This window comes from Lissotriton helveticus, chromosome 10 (assembly GCF_964261635.1).
Source record: "Lissotriton helveticus chromosome 10, aLisHel1.1, whole genome shotgun sequence".
Lineage (NCBI taxonomy): Eukaryota > Metazoa > Chordata > Amphibia > Caudata > Salamandridae > Lissotriton > Lissotriton helveticus.
The window spans coordinates 777,740,717-777,757,855 of record NC_136071.1 but is presented as its reverse complement, the minus strand read 5'-3'; the positions used below and the strand labels follow the sequence as shown (position 1 = coordinate 777,757,855).

Sequence of the window (17,139 nt, the reverse complement as noted above, 5' to 3'; positions counted from 1 at the left end):
ATGGCGAGATTCGTCTAAGTGTGGATCTCCGCAGTCTGAATAAAGAGATCTGGGTCGATAGAAATCCCTTACCCCATATTCATGAGCTGATTTCTACGCTCTCAGGTGCTTCTGTCTTTTCCACCATAGACTTAGCCAGTGCCTATCACCAAGTAGTTCTACATGAGGAATCAAAATTCCTTACTACTTTTATAACACCAGAGGGCATGTTCCAATTTCGACGCATGCCATTTGGCTTAGCTAGTGCAGCGTCAGTCTTTCAGAGACTTATGAAAGAGGTCCTGGAGGGCTGTAATGGTGCCATTGCCTTCCAAGACGATATTTAAATTTCTGGGAGAAATTTTGAAGACCACGATAAGAATCTAGATAAAGTGTTAAAGTGTGTACAAGGAAAGGGTTTGACCTTGAAATTTTCAAAATGTAAATTCAGACAGAGTAAGGTGGAATATCTTGGTCACGAGATTTCTTCTGAAGGTATCAAACCTAAGTTTAATCATATTCAGAGCATAGTCAAGGCACCGGCACCAGCTAGTAAAGAACAACTTGTGTCATTTTTGGGGCTTACTGAGTTTTATAGCAAATTTGTACAAGACTATTCTTCAAAAGTACATTCACTAAGGTTGTTGTTAAAAAAAGATATCAAATTTGTTTGGAACAATGAGCAACAATTTGCTTTTGAATTGCTCAAAAAGGAAATTGTTAACGCTCCTTTTTTACGACCTTTTGAAATGGGTAAAGAATGTATAGTGTGTGTGGATGCGAGTAATGTTGGTCTGGGTTCTGTGCTAATGCAAAAGAACATGGGTGAAGAGTATGTAGTTTCCTATGCGTCCAGAACTCTTCGTGGTGCAGAATATAACTATTCCACCATCGAGAAGGAATTATTAGCATGCACTTGGGCTGTCGAACATTTAAGACAATTTCTTTGGGGCACGAAATTCCGTTTGCGAACTGATCATAAGCCCTTGATTAACATGTTAGCGGCTGGTGGTGGTAGGACTTTAATCAGACCCTCCAGGATTACGCGATTTCGCGATTTGCAGCGAAATCAGCACTTTTTTTAAAATGCCGCGATTTTTACAAAAGTGCCCGCAAAATCGGCACTTTTGTAGAAATCGCGGCATTTTTTAAAAAGCCGCTATATCCTGGCGGGTCTGCTTCATCATCAGCTTGCCCAAGAAGTGTCCTTTGCTCGGATCCTCTGCCCACCTCGTATTGTCCGGCACTGAACTTGGTTATAGACCTCACAGATTTTAGCTGACAACCCAGTAACACAGCTTATGAGGCACTAATGGGGGCTGATGACATCTCTGGAGAGCCTTCTAGGCGCTATTGCACCTATGGTCCAAGTCGCAGAATCTTCATAACCTGTCATCCCTAACTCTTCCTAGGTCACTTAAGGGTTCTGCTCTGTGACGCTGAGATTGTAGGCGGTCTGTAGAGTTCAACTTTCGCTCCCAGGCAATGGCTGAATACAGAGAGCTGTGGACAGTGCCAGCCCTGGGGTAGCATGCGACAATAATAAAGAGTTCTCAGCCACCCACATAACGTGCGGCTCGACGAAAGGGGCATTGTGGTGCCAGTGGGATGCGCGCGGGCGACCCTGCAGGCACTGGGGAGGAGGTTGCGCCATAGGAAGCCCCCTCCCCGCCGCCCTCCCAGCCCTGGAAGCATGCATCGCCCCCGTGCCAGCAGGGCTTCAAATGGGAAAAGAAATACGTGCAAGTATTCACCCAAATAAGCCGTGGAGTTAAAACGGGACTTCTAGTAAGGGCTTAAGATGGAAACATTGAATCGATCGAAATGAAGTAAACGGAGTACCATTAAAACTGGGCAATGGCCACAGCTGTTATTTAGAGTGATTATAGAAGGAAGAAGTGTGAATTTAAGCACTATACATCAAAAGCAAATTTAAAGTGCATCGTACGAAGTAAGGATTATGCCCACAATTGCGTCATATATCATACATGCTCAGCTAGGACATATGGCATTTATTTTTCATAGAATGCATTTACTATTGTTGCAGATCGCTTTCCCCATATTGTTTTTAGAGGTGGCCAAGTCCATTACGTTCTGTAAAAGTATGCATGATAATGTGTTCGATTATAAACACACTTTTACCCAATGATTTCCGTGATAGTCTCGCCTTTGTCGGTCTCCTCGCCAGCTCTTTTTTGTCTCTCTTGCACAATCTCTCCCCTTCCCATTGTCAACTGTGTGGTTAATACATGTCTCTCTATTTTTACTCTCCCCTCTAATATCATATCCCCTGGCTTGGCACCTATCTTTCACTTTCCCTGTCTGTCCGGTGTCTCATTCTCCCTCCATTCACAGTCTCTTCTTGCTCTCTCTTCTCTCCGATGTCTCACCCTTCCCCTTCCAGCTTCCCTTTCTGATGCCTCTCTTCTGTGCCTGCTTCTGTCGGCCAGTGTGCAGAAAGACGACGGAAGGGAGAACTGCTGGGGTCACCTCATCTGCTCGCAGCCCCTCTGGATTTGTCGGGACAGCCACGATTAGCTTTAAAATAAAAAACCACACTATCTGAGTGTACTGCTAATAGCTATCATTCATGAAACACAGCAGGTGGGCAGCAGACCCCTCAGTCCGGAATAACCTTTCTTGCGCTGGGCCTCACCTCCCGCTGTTCTGCACTAAACACAAGTCAAGGCGACAGGATTCTTTTAGTCCAAACTGCGATGTTTTACACAGCGAGATAAAGTACTCAGCGAATGGGCGTCATTGTGCTGGGTAAATCGGCTCCACTGCTATCTTTTACCTTTTAATGCCGCAGGTGGGAGGGACCTCTAGGTAAAATGTCTTTCAATCTGCTGTGTTGCCAATTTTAAAAGCGGCTCAGTTTTAGTTTATAAAAATGGTCTCGAACTTAGAAAACGTATAACAGCTTCCAAACCGTTTCTAAATACCTGTCATATTATTTGTGCATGGTTGTGCGCATATAGTCTTTGGTTGTGTAAAGAAACTTGATGTTTTTAAATTAATAGCTTTTGCATCTATTGATCTAAACATTTTAGAAATGGTTAATACAATCTGCGTCAGTGGCGTGCACCCTTGTACTCCTCCTTAGGTGCTCAAGGTCTCTTCTTAACAGCTCTAAAGTAAAAATGTTTTCAAAAAAGCAAAAACTACAACCCCAGCATGCTGTTGCTAGCAAAACGCCTAGACCGTTCTTTAAGGTGTCATATGTGGCATGGGCCTTTCTGGCAAGGTCTGTTAATGTGCATGTGCAGCAAGTAATCACAGTTTTTCAATCTGAGAGACCGTATTCTTGAGGAAACAAAGTGTCTAATTGTAAAGAAATCAAATATGCATAGCTTCATGTTGTTAAATAACTAAAAAAACTAAGATATCTGTGTTTGTTGTATGAAAAATGGCCACATAAAATGCCGCAAAATTGCCGCTAAATTTCCATATTTGTGCCGCTAAATTTCCATGTTTGTGCCGCTAAATTTGCGAATCCATGCCGCTATATCCTGGGGGGTCTGTTTAATGGCACGTTTGGCACGTTTGGCTGCAAAATTACAAGAATTCCAGTGTGTAGTTGAATACGTTCCTGGTCGCCTAAATGTACATGCTGACTGTATGTCAAGATTGCCTTTAGTTGACTCACGTGAGATCACCAATATTGGCTCTGATTTTGATGTTGAGTTCACGATTGATGATGTTAATGGTGAAAACTGTGGGAAGTTGTCTGATGTTATTTCAGAAGCAGATTGGAGAGCAGCCATGTGCAAAGATGCTAGCTTATCCAATGTAGTGACCTATATGCAACAAGGGTGGCCCGAAGAAAGGAAATTATCAGGTGATGTTTTATCTTTTTGCAAAATAAGAGAGGAACTCATGTTCGATCATGGTTTTATAACCAGGGGAGATAAGATAGTTCCTCCATTTGAGTTGAGAAAGAAAATTATTTCAATGGCTCATGAAGGTCACATGGGAATGTCAAGCACAAAGAGACAGATTCGTGAATTTTATTGGTGGCCTGGTATTGATAGAATGGTGGACAAGTGGGTCAGTTCATGCTCTCCTTGTGCTAAGAGTGACAAATCTGGTAAGCCGTTAGCAGTGAATATGGATATCTCTCCCATTGAATTTGTTACATGTCCTTGGAAGAAACTAGGGATTGATAATATTGGTCCTCTTGATTTATCAACTAATAAGGTTGTTTTTGTCTTAGTGTTGATTGACTATTTTTCGGAATGGCCAGAGTTGAAAGTAGTTGATAAGATTGGGTCTACTCAAGTAGTCGAATTTTTGGACGAAATATTCTGTAGAGAGGGCATTCCATGCAGATATTGTTTCTGACAATGGTCCCCAGTTTATTAGCAATGAGTTTAGTTCTTTTCTTGAAAGGGTTGGAATAGTACATAAAAGAGTCTCAAATTACAATCCCCAGGCTAATGGTCAAACGGAACGCTTTAATAGGGTTATTAAAGAATCCATTCAACTGGCTGTTAAAAGTAATTTAGATTGGAGGAAAACACTACGTGCGTCCTTATTGTCGTACCGCACTTCTCCTAATTCTGTTACTGGTATATCTCCGTTTGAAATGTTGAGAGGTAGGAAACCAGGTTCTAAACTCTTACCTTGGTGGATGAAAGCAAGAATTCCTTGTGAGTCTTCATTTGATGCTACTAAGGTTAGAGACAAAGTTTTGAAATATCAGGAGAAGATGAAAGGAAATTCCGTGCGATTAGGCAATTGTAGTTTGAAGATTAAGGTAGGTGATTTTGTAAGAGTCAAATTTGGTAGAAAAATGGTTATGGGTGGAATAAATGGTCTGATCCATGCAAAGTATTAGAAGGTTTTAGTAAGGCAGTAAGAATTGAGGGTGGTAAGATTTGCAATTTCAGAAGGGTTTCTCTATGTAGAGCCTTGGATTCTAAAGTAAGTTCACAATTAACTTCACTAATGACCAGCCATGTTAGACACTTTTGGAAGCGATTTACAAAGTTCAGTTAGGAATAATGATGAAGCTTTTTCAAACATGTTAGACACTTTTGGGGAAGAGTCACAAAGTTCAAATGTGGATATTTCTCTTCCCACAAGTGACTATAGTACTCAGATGGTGTTTCTGGTGGAACTAATGATAATGAAAATGTTGGCAATGTGAGTGTACAATCCAGTGATGTTGTTCTAAGGAAAAGTTCTCGTGTTAAACATACTCCTGTTAAATTGCGTGACTTCATTCATTGAATTTGTTTGTGGTTTTTTTTTTTAAGGGGGAAGGTGTGTAGTATTCCTATGTGTAATGTCCAATTAGAATTGTTATGGTACATTGAGGGTTTAACGTTCTGTATGTGGGGGTTGATCAGATGGAGTTGGTCTTCTGATGTTGGTGGATGTATAAGCTGTTCTGTGAATAAACTACTTATGATTCCAAATCCTGTCTACTGGTATACATCAGTAACGATCACTGTTCTCTAGATATGTTGTCCTGGAAACCAATTTTCATCTCACTATTAGTGAGCAGTGCAACATGCTATGAGAAATGCAAATTATGTAACGGATGATAAACCACAGTTTGCACATAAAAGAGGTCTATTGGACCATCTTGTTCACACTAGTCCTCATGCTCCTTTGAAGAAACTCACTATGGTATCATAACTATGGAGCTTCCAACCATAAATCACCTACCAGCCATTCCGTCCCTAAACCTCAAACTTATGTGGGGGGACTGCTGAGGAGGTATCAAAAAAGGTACACCTCATGCTGCACATTACAAGACAGAATGGATCCCCCTTTACAGCTCCATGAAAGAGAGTCATCTATAAGGTAAACACGAGTTGAATATGGAAACAAAAAACCTGTACAGGAAGACCTATATTTTGCAAGCAGTGATTGTGAAACAACAGAGGGAAGGAACCAATCAGTTTAAGTAAAACTTAACTGGTAAGCAGGCCATTTGAGAGCCGTAGGTAACTTGGAGGTCCATTAGATTTGAAACAACAGACCTCCCTCAGACTATTAATTATTGGATAGCTCAATGATGCTCTAATACCACTGTTGAAGTTATGCTTCAGCATTAAATACATTAGCAAGCATATGCAGTTTAGATAATGACTCTGCTTTTGTCTCAGTTATTCAGGTCAAATAAGAACATAATATTCGGGGCTTCACTCACGTAATAATGGCTCATTGTATGCATGTTGTTTTCCAAGTGACATCTGCTATCGTTAGGTAAAGTGGTTCCAGCAAGTTTATCATCGTCAGCAAAATAAAAACTAGCATCAGTAGAAAATACCAAAAAACGAGTAACATTTCTCCAACCGATTTGTTCCTGTGAAGAAAATAAGTAAATGTTTGCATTTTGTGGAAGTAATTAACAAATACTATCGAAGAAATGTTAAAAAATAACACAAAGGAAAACATTACTCAAAACAAGTAAATTGTTTGTTGCAAACAAAATATTATCCATTGTAAATGTTTTAACAAAACAAGTCAGACAACTTCAAACTCCAGTCTGAACTTCCACTGATATGAGGTGTGAAAAAGTTGCCTCCCACTTCGTATGTTTTCCGTGATAGTTGTGCAAATCAAGTAGTCAACTTCTCCTGAATGCCTAGGTTTAAGGATACTGCCAATCAAAGGTTCAGAGAATCAGTTACTTTATCATCCCATGCAGTTTGTTAAAGATGAGATGAAGAGACTGATATGCATGTGGTGTCAAAGTTCTCAAACGGTGCGTCTAAATCCAAGCAAATCTGTTTGGCTTTCTTATATACACTGGACTAGTCAATTCATGAACATTTACAGTGCAGATTTTGTCGCATCACCACAAACTGGAATAAGATGCTCTCTTAAACAAACAGGAAAAAAGTATGATGAGGATGAACTTGCTTTCACTCATCAAGAACTAGCCATATACCATAGAAAGTGTTAAATACTGCACCTGACTCAATCAAAATGACTGTTTGTGAATCTGGTTCAATCCAAGGTTAAACTAAATTATCTTTTAATTTAAAAACAGGCAAGCAGGGACACTCCATGATTTAAACAATCTAAAGATGAGCTTACAGGCCTTTATTGGAATATATTCTCCGCACTGACACATACCAGGTAGAATCAGACTGGGTATATTAACCTTTTTACTACATATATGCATTCTTAAATGTCTCAAGCTTTGAGAAATACCCTCAACTATCATTTTGTCTAGTCATATGTCGCCAGATTGCTTTGTAAGGCTTTCTCATTCCACTGCCTTTTTTGGGCAGGCTTGCCCCATGATCTGTAGGACATAAATGCTAGGAAATTTCTTAATATCCATCTTGCTGTGCCTGTGGACCTTTTCATCACTCCTTAAGTTAAGCTGGAGTCAAATAATGCTAAACAATCAATGAGACCACACAATAACCAAGATGTCACTAACATTGCACCAAAGGATAACATTTGATTGGCAATTTGTGTTGGACAAGTTACCTTCAGTAACACCTTTTCTGGTAAAGACATGATGTAGCCGGATATTCTTTACCTTTGAACTTCCAGGTGTTAGGCTGGATCAGGAAGAATTTTTCATTGTAGTACCCCGGCGCGATAATAGGTGGTATTGGTCGACACTGCGTAACGTTCGCAGTGTTGTGTTTGTCGTGACATCTGCGTCGTCAATATAACTGCCACTCTGGCACACTGCCGTCAGTACCTTTCACGACTTTCCATGCCAGAAGCGCAGAGCCATGAAGTGACTGACCATGGTGTGTTAAAAAGGACAGCTAGGGCCCTAAAGCAGAACAGCCATGACACTGAAAACTGAACCGCATTGCCGGGAGGATGGGTGAGTCGGTAAGGAATCTGTGGCTAGATCATGTCTCAATCAGACAAGGTGTTACCGAAGGTAAGTAACTTGTCCATCAGATAGAGACATCTATTCGCAGATTCCTTACCTTTGAACAGATACCCAAGCAATACCTTCCCCGGAGGTGGGACTGCGGAAAAGCTTTAAATCAGGAAATCCTTCAAGACAGTGGCCAAGCAGGTCCTCCCTGCGAAACTGAGATTCCAGGCAATAGTGTCTGGCGAACATGTGCAGAGAGGCCCATGTGGCTGCTTGGCAGATATCAGTAATGGGAACACCATCCTGGAGGGCTGTGGTGGCTGCCTTCGCCCTGGTGGAATGGGCCCTAAGGCCTTCAGGACGCTGCTTCTTTGCCAATGCGTAACATATTTCAATAATGAAGATAATTCAATGTGAGATGCTCCTCTTTTAAACAGCACTACCTTTCTTTGCTCCACGTACCCTATAAAGAGTTGGTCATCGACCCGTAGCCCTTTAGTGTGATCAAGGTAGAACGATAACACTCTTTTTGAGTCCAGACGGTGGAGACGCTCCTCTTCTTTAGACGGGTGCGGAGGTGCATATAACGTGGGCAGAGTAACAGACTGCCCCAGATGGAAGGGTGTTACAACTTTGGGCAGAAAAGATGCCCTAGTTTGGAGTACCACTTTGACCAAAAAGACGATCATGTAAGGAGGCTGTGATGTCCAGTTCGCTCACCCTCCTGGCAGCGGTAATTACCACCAAAAATGCAGCTTTGATAGTGAGCAACCATAGAGGGCAGTTGTGCAGCAGCTCAAACAGTGCACGCATCAAGAAAGTAAGGACGAAATTAAGGTCCCACTGTGGCATAAGAAAAGGAGAAGGGGGAAACAAGCAGGTTAACTCCTGCAAAAATCTCTCCACCAGAGGGGATTTAAAAAGAGAAGGCTGATCTGGCAGCTGGAGAAAATCTGGCAGGGCTGAAAGGTAGCCCTTCAGAGTGCCCAGAGCAGAGCCCTGCTGGGCTAAAGAAAGAATAACCAGGAGAACATCTGACATAGAGGCAGATACGGGGTCAATAGACCTTTCTGTACAATATTTACAAAAGTTGTCCCATGGGCAGGCGCATATTCATTTCGTGGAGGGAGGTGAAAAGCTGTCAACTGACACCACTCAATCTCCATGCATGGAGGCAGAAAGTGGACATGCTCAGGTGGAGTACCCTCCCCTGCTGCTGCAACAGAAGATCCACCTGAAGGGGCAGCCTGATCGGAGCATCGATGCTCATTGCCAGAAGCTCAGGATACCAGACTGTGCGCCCAGTCCGGAACCACAAGACAACTTGTGCCCAGTCGCTCCTGATCTTAAGCACTCTGGGCGGGAGTGGTATGGGCGGAAAGGTGTACAGGAGGCCTGAGTTCCACTAGCGACAAAAAGTGTTGCCAAGCGAAAGTCGCCTAGGAAACTCCAACGTGCAAAACTGCTGACATTTCGCATTCTCTTTGGATGCAAATAGATCTAACCAAGGCTCTCCCTACAGCTGAAAGAGACCTTATACAACCTCTGAATGGTGATGCCAGGCACCGTCGGCTGAGTTTGGCCGCTTTGGCGTTCAGAGAAGTGGACAAATGTTGAACCACCAGGGAGAAGCAAGGCCTCTTGACAGAAAATCCACTACCCCACACCACCCTGTTTGTTGCAGTACCACATGGCTGTAGTGTTGTCCATGAACACCTAAACCAGCCTTCCCTTGATAGATGGTAAAAAGGCGAAATACAGGATAGAGGGTGAAACATCATCATCACAGCCTGAATATCCTGGACTCGCCATTCAGGATGATAAGCCTGAAACTGCACCATGTCCAGAAGAGAGGGAATCAGGTGTGACTTCGGCACGTTGATAGTGAACCTCAGCGAATCCAGGAGGTTCGCCGTGGTCTGGAGGTGGGAAACGACCGCTAGGGATGGGCCCACCTTCAACATCCAGTCATTGAGATAGGGGAAGACTGGAACCCTTGATCTCGGGAGATAAGCAGGGACCACCGTCATCCCCTTGGTGAACACCCAAGGGGCACTGGTGAGACCAAAGGGGAGCACAGCACACTGAAAGTGCTCGTGGCCAACCACAAACCGCAGGTAGCGACGATAGGCAGGCACGACGGGGATATGAAAATGAGCGTCCTGCAAGCCCTGCGATACCATCCAGTCTCCCAGGTCCAGGGCAGACAAGACCTGAGCAAGGGTGAGCATCTTGAACTTCTCCTTTTTGAGGAAGTAGTTGAGGGCTCTGAGGTTGAGGATAGGACAAAGGCATCGGATCTTCTCTGGAATCAGAAAATAATAGGAGTAACAACCACAGCCTATTTCTGGCCTGGGAATCCTCTATATGGCTCTCTTGGCCAAGAGAGTTTTGACTACCTTGTGGATTAGAGCAAGGTGATCCTCCATCAGCTGATAATAAGATGGAGGCATGAATGGAGGGGTAGTCTCGAAGGGGAGGAAGTAGCCCCTTTGGACTATTTGCAAAACCCACCTGTCCGAGGGGATGTCCCGCCAGTGGTGGAGATGATGGCGTATTATGCCACCAACTGGGCATGAATGATCATAGTGGATCGGACTAGGAGGGTTTTGCAGTGGAGGAGGCAATTGCGATTTGGCTCGACTTCTGGCCTCCCGACCTTCTGTGGGAGGGTGAACCGCGTCCATGGCCCTGCAGAGTTTTCTTAACTTGCAGAGCTCTCTGGCTGGAATAGGGTTGGCATGGTTGGTAGCCCCTTCCATTGCCATGAAAGGATCGAAAAGCAGACATATGCCAGGATGTTGTGGTGAGGCTCAAGGACTTGGCAGTAGCCTGCGAGTCCTTAAAATGCTCAAGTACTGCCTCTGTTTTATCTCCAAGGAGACGGGAGCTATCAAACGGCATGTCCATGAGATTAGCCTGGACATCCCCTGAAAAACCAGACATCCTGAGCCAGGGGTGGCGACGTACGGCCACCGTCATGGAAATCGCTGTGCCAAGCGAGTCGGTCGTACCCAAGACACATCAATGGTGAACTTGGCTGCATCTCTTCCATTTGAAATAGTCTGGGAGAGTAGAATCCAGTCCTCCTCCAAGACTCTGGGTAGCACCTGCACAACAGTGTCCCATATCGAATGGGAATAACGGCCCAAAAGGCATGCAGTGTTCACCGACCACAACGCTAGACTGGCGGAAGAGAACATCTTCTTTCCAAAGCTTTCCAGTCTTTTGGATTCCCTGTTTGGTGAGCAGAAGGGAAGGTGCCACGGGAAGTGGGAGCATGACCCACCAAGCTTTGTGGGGTGGGCTGGGATATGAGGAAAGCTGGGTCCCCCGGCTCAGGGCGATGGCGGTGGGCAATTGTTCTGTTCAGTGGAACCCCTGTGCTGGGCTTGGAACAGGTGCCCAAAAGAACGTCAGTCAAGGCCTCATTGAAAGGCAGCAAGGGTTCTGAAGTGAAGACACCAGGACAAGGGATCTTTGTCAAGACATTAGTCTTGACTGCCACTGTAGGGAGCTGCAGGTCCAGGACCTCCGCAGCCCAACGCACCACTATAGCAAATGATGCCCCCTCATCCATAGCCAGGTTAGGTGGAAGACAGTATGTCAGAATCTGAGGAGGTGTCCAGGCCACTGGCATCACCCAGTTCCTCATACCAGTGCATGTCTTGAGGTTGCGGGACTTCTAAGGGATCCAGCCCCCCTCTCGATCCTCTTCATCCATTCCTAACCCTTTAGAAAAGGGCAGGTTGAACGGCATGGAGCCATACGGCTCCATCAGCACCGGTATCAGCATTAATGGATTCCCGACCAGACCCGTTTTGTCTGGAATGAGGATTGGGGGAGGCGCTGCTGGTGGGCGCCGGTGATGCCGAGGACCTCGACGGCAGATGCGGTGCCAGGGAAGGTTGCTGTGGAGGTGAGACCGGTCCTGTAGGATGCTGCAGCACTGGAGTTGAAGGCACGAAACCTATGGGGACTACATCATCCGAGCCAGCGGGCCTGAGGTTGCGCCGGCAGGGTCGGGCCACCCAAATATGGTGCACATGGCATCATAAAACTCCTTAGGTTGGGCAGGGGTCACTCCTAGCCCTGGAAAGGGAGGGAAACGTGTAGCCGACCCAGGCACTCGCTCTGCAGAGCGGGGCCTCAAACACCCAGGTTCCTCTGTCTCGCCACACGACAGATGGGGCAAAGTCGAAGAATGCTTCGACTTCTTGTGTTTTTTGTGAGACCTCTTACCTGACCATGACGACTTGGAGGAAAAGGACTTTCAATCCTCCGCAGCAGTGCTCGGACATTCCTCTCGACCGAGACTGGGATTGAGACTGAGACCGACGGGGCGACCACCAAGGTGCCGGGCACTGCTCCCTCAAAGCTTTAGGCACCATGGCTCGGCAATTGGAGCATGACTTTGGGTCAGGCACCAAAAACATACCAAGTGGGGGTCCATGACCGGCATGGCACAGTGACATATGCCGCGCGGATTGAACCCCAATGGCTTTTTGCTAAACATCCAGAGCACACAAAAAAGAGTCAACAAAAAGTCACAAAAGTCTGTTAAAAATGACAGGGGGCAAGCTCTCCTCAACAGATCTGCGCTGACTGGCACCTAAAGAAAAGAACTGAGATCAGCGTGCCGGAGTGGCGATTATATTGCCGATGTCACCACGACGACGAACACAACATCACAGAGTCGACCGACACCACCTACCCGTGCGCAGATACAGTGCTGCGAAAAATCTTCCAAATCCAGTCTGACACCAAAAAAGTTCAAAGGTAAGGAATCTTCGGCTAGATGTCTCTATCATATATTTTATTTAAAGTCTAGTGAGGGAATGGCTTAAAAATGTCTAGGGTCATATTCCTGCTCAAGACCGTTGTAGCACCTTCTGGTTTTTTGTGCACCTCCATGTTTTAACTGCACTTTTCACTGAACGACTAGGACCTATTTTTTGCAAATCATGGCACAGACTGAAGAAAATTTGCTGCTTACTGGGTCATGCTGTATCCGAGTACGCCTTGGCAGCTCACCTTTGCTATCCCATCATAGTTAAGCAACCAGAGGTAATAACCTGGCAATCCATCTGGAGTACAATAGTATTGAGATGACAGTGGTAAATGACAATACCACACAGGATACTACCCAGTAACCCCTGACTGCCCAGAACACCAAGAAAGGACCTCGCAGAAAGGTCACGGTAAGTACTGAGGGAAGTCTGGGGATTCATGGAGATGTATTCACCATTACAATCTATGATGAATGGACAAGCGGAAAGAAGTTTCAGAACAGATGAAGTACTAGGTACCATCTTTTTTTTTCAAAAGACAGGTAATCTTTGGCTATTAATTTCGATGGTTTTCCTCGGCACATATAGTATGTTTTGAGGGGAACTGTAAATGTTACTAAACACTTTCACTTTTATAACTTTATTTAGATCTCCGGAATCATAAAAGAACAACAAAACCATAAAATCATCACAATATCATACCAATAAATAAAAGCAAAGATCAAGAGCCAGTGGTATATAATTATTCACGTATCACACTTGAATAATACCACAATAAGATTATTTGGAAGAGGGCTCCGAAAATAAAACTATTCTAAGATCCAATAGTTCATGCAATCAAAATTGCTAATCAATAGATAAGCAAAATAGTTAGTGATGATTAAAAAAACACTACCGACCAGCCCCCAGGGAATTTTTTGATGAAATTATAAAATACATTGTAAAAATATAATATCATCGATTATAGGTACACTTCAGAGGGGGTGTTCCACTTAAAACTACAAAAGTGCAAGTGGATTAGAAATTCATTATTTTGGAACATAATTATACAAAGAACAATAAAGAGCTATGACATATGTCCCACTTAGGACACCAAATATCATATTTACAGTGGGGTCAGTCGGTGCCATACACTTTAAAGAGACATAAAGAGAACCAATTTATACCATTAAAAAAAAGAATCAGCAGAAATCAGGAGACTCATTTTGCAACAATTAAATATACATACTCAAAGCAACCTCTATAAAAGAAATGAGAAATAACAAGAAGAGGATTCACTATTTTCAGGCACATAAAAGAGTGTGATATGTCAAAACACAAACCACCTTCATGCAATATCAGATTGCACCAGCTATTCACTAGCTTGGGTGCACTTAAAGCGACAGATCCAAGATGACATACGGAACCTGGCAATAGAGTAAACCACCAATATACTTGTGTCTGTGCAGAGTATCCTTAAGGCCTCCTTGTACCGACCAGTACCCAGCTTCCTATAAAAAGGGGCTACCCACTTTGCTCTCTGATACTGGTATACTGAGCAAAAAAATAAGATATGCATTAAATGCATTCATTATTGTTTCCTGGACCTATAAACAAGCAGGGCAAATATCACCCCTGGTATGGTTCTCGACAGGTTACTACAAACATTTTTTGTTGAGAGTCCTTAACGAAACTGTGTAAACGGTTTGTGTGCCATTGGGGAGTGATTTAATCTATTGTTTACTCATAACATGGGAACGGTTTTACAGCCAGAAATGTGTATGTCAAGGAACCACTGGAATCTGTTATAGTTTGTGTAGTTACATATTCCCCGTATGTTTCTTTTAGCCCTGATTTAGAGATTGAGTACATTTCTTCAGTTGAAGCCCAGAAATTCTCCATACCCAACTTCCCCAATAGCAATCCTTCAGAGTTCAGCCACAGGATTTAGAGGACTCAAGTGGGAGACATAACATCCTTTCAGCCTACCCGATAACAAGGGCCACAGTCGATACCAAAAAGTCAGGAGCCTACTCTCAATGTCCTGGGAAATATGTCTATGTGTCAAGACTAAGCATATCGGAGTTATTGGGGTACTCACTGCCAGTCCCAGTAGAGATCTAATACACTTATTTTCTGCTATTGTTAAAAGTTTAGTATTCACAAATCCCCAATTTTGGAAACCATATAAAGCCAAACCTAGAGCCTTTAAGTTATACATTTCCAGGGCTGGTGCAGCACTCCTAGAAATTCAATCAATCACGGAGTTTAAAGCGCGCTACTCACCCGTGAGGGTCTCAAGGCACGGGGGGGAGGTTTGGGGGTGGTGGTGTCAGCTCCAGTGAGCCAAAGAGCCAGGTCTTGAGGCTCTACCCGAAGGTGTGCAGAGTAGGGGAGTATCTGATGTTGATTGGGAGCTCGTTCGAGACTTTGGCCGCAATGTAGGAGAAGGCTCTTCCACCCGCTCTGGTTCTGCAGATGCGCGGGGTTTCTGCCAGGGCGAGGCCGGTGGAGCGCAGGTTCCTTTTGGGTACCTGGAAGGAGACTCTTTCATTGAGGTATTTGGGCCTGGTGTTGTGGAGGGATTCGTAGGCGTGGGTGAGCAGCTGGAAGGTTACTCTCTTCTCGAAGGGGAGCCCATGGAGGTCTCGCAGGTGTTGGGTGATGTGCTCCTGTAGTGGGATGCGGCGGCCGCGACTGGCCGCGGTGTTCTGGATGGTCTAGAGTTTGTGTAGCAGGGATTTGTTGATTCCAATGTAGAGGATGTTTCCCTAGTCCGGTCTGCTTGTTATGAGTGTGTGGGTGACGGTCTTTCTGGCTTCGGGGTGATCCACTTGAAGGTCTTGCGGAGGGTGTTGAAGCAGGTGGAGGCGACAGCGTTGCTCTCTCGGGTCATGGTGAGGGAGGAGTTGAGTATGATGCCGAGGTTCCAGGCGCAGTCGGTATTGAACCAGGTGGCCTTCAGGGGGCATTGTCTGTCGGTGGTGCGGAGGGGTGCGAGCTTGTTTGCGCAGTTGGTTATCCAGTGGTGTAGCTCCTTGGTTGCAGAGCTGGCGTCGGTCTAGGCAGGGGGGGTCGCAGCTGAGGGTGGAATTGGGCTGCTCATCTGTGACCTTGCTCCAGTTCCTTTGCGGAGGGCGAGGAGTGTGTTTGAGAGAGGTGACGGTGTTGAAAGAGAAGTGTACGCAGTGGTGGTCTGTCCAGAGGGGCTGCGTGGTGAGGCTGAAGCGGATGTTGTTCCCATCTGCGCAGATGGGGTCGAGGGTGTGTCCTGCCTTGTTGTTAGGGGTGGTGACGAGCTGCTTCAGTCCGATGTTGGCGAGGTTGTCCAGAAGAGTGGTGGAGTTTGGTTCACTGAGGTTGTCGAGGTGGAAGTTCAGCTCTCCGATGAGTATGTAGTCCATGGAGGCGATGGCGTGGGGAGCGACGAGGTCAGCAATAGTAGTGGCGAACTAAGAGCAGGGTCCTGGGGGTTTGTAGGCGAGATTGCCAAGAAGAGGCTGGATCTGGAAGTGAAGGTGCTCGGTGGTGGCGGAGTAGTAGCTTGTGGTGGAGGTGGAGAGTCAGAGGGAGCTCTGGTGTGCGATGGTGAGTCCTCCTCCTGGGTGTTTGGGGCGGTAATTCCACTGGATCTTGTAGCCGTCGGGAATGGCGGTGGCGATGTCGGGGTGGAGGAGGCGTTGTTTTGGGTTTCAGTGAAGATGGTGACTTCTGGTGAGAGGGTGGTCCCAGATCTCTAAGGCAGGTCTGTGCAGGGAGCACACGTTTAGGAGGAAACACTTCAGGGCTTCGGTGGTGTTGGAGTCCGTCATGGGGGTGGTGGCTGTGGAGGTGTGGAGGGTGGTGAAGGTTTGGCAGCAGCGGCTGCAGGAGAACTGGCCATGGGTGGTGTTCAGCGAGGACCGCTGGCAGTTGTTGTTCCTTCCGGAGTTCAGTGCGAGGAGGGTAGCTGAGTCATAGCGGTGGGTGATCCAGGTTCTCTTGCGCTGGTCGCGGTCGGGTTGTTGACAGGAGCAGACGGGCTTGCCTTCGGCACGCCTTCAGCTCGCCAGAAGCGTGGCCGCACAGTGGCTGCCATTAAATAGGGAAGGGGAGAGAAGCTCAGCTGGGAGGTGGTAGCCGAAACCGGCAGGGGGGAGGGGCCGCAGGGGCAGTAGCAGCAGGGAAGAAGGACACGAAAATGGGCACAGAACAAGGGCACAAACAACAGGAAAACTTGCAAGCAGAGGAAAACTGAACAAGGACAACATTTCAAAATGAAAGACAAACAAAGAAAGAAAGCGGGCACAAACACAAGGACAGACAGCAGCAGACCAGTAGAAGAGCAAGGCTCTCCCGACTGGACCACCAAGGATGAGGCACAGACAGGCGCCTGCGGGTGGAAGAGGGCCTCAAACAACTTCCAGCAATAGGTGAACGGGGTCAGCGGCAGGCAGCACGACAGCAGAGCAGCTGGGGGATAGAGCAGGTCTTTGACCAGGAGAAATTGCTTGTCTATGGATTATTGCTATAGTAGCTGTATGTTGTATTAATACTGTATGCGTTTTCTGGAGTTGGTGGAACTCAATTTAAGTTTGGTTT

At 45.6% G+C, this 17,139-nt stretch overlaps 1 pseudogene across 1 annotated transcript in view; it reads right to left on the bottom strand.

Moving 5' to 3' along the window:
• LOC144784514 (integrin beta-1-like) overlaps positions 1 to 17,139 on the bottom strand; it is a 369,893-nt pseudogene that overhangs the window by 211,369 nt on the left and 141,385 nt on the right. The window contains exon 7 of the transcript XR_013601670.1: positions 6,143 to 6,298. The product of XR_013601670.1 is annotated as an integrin beta-1-like (transcript). The remainder of the gene's footprint in view (positions 1 to 6,142; positions 6,299 to 17,139) is intronic.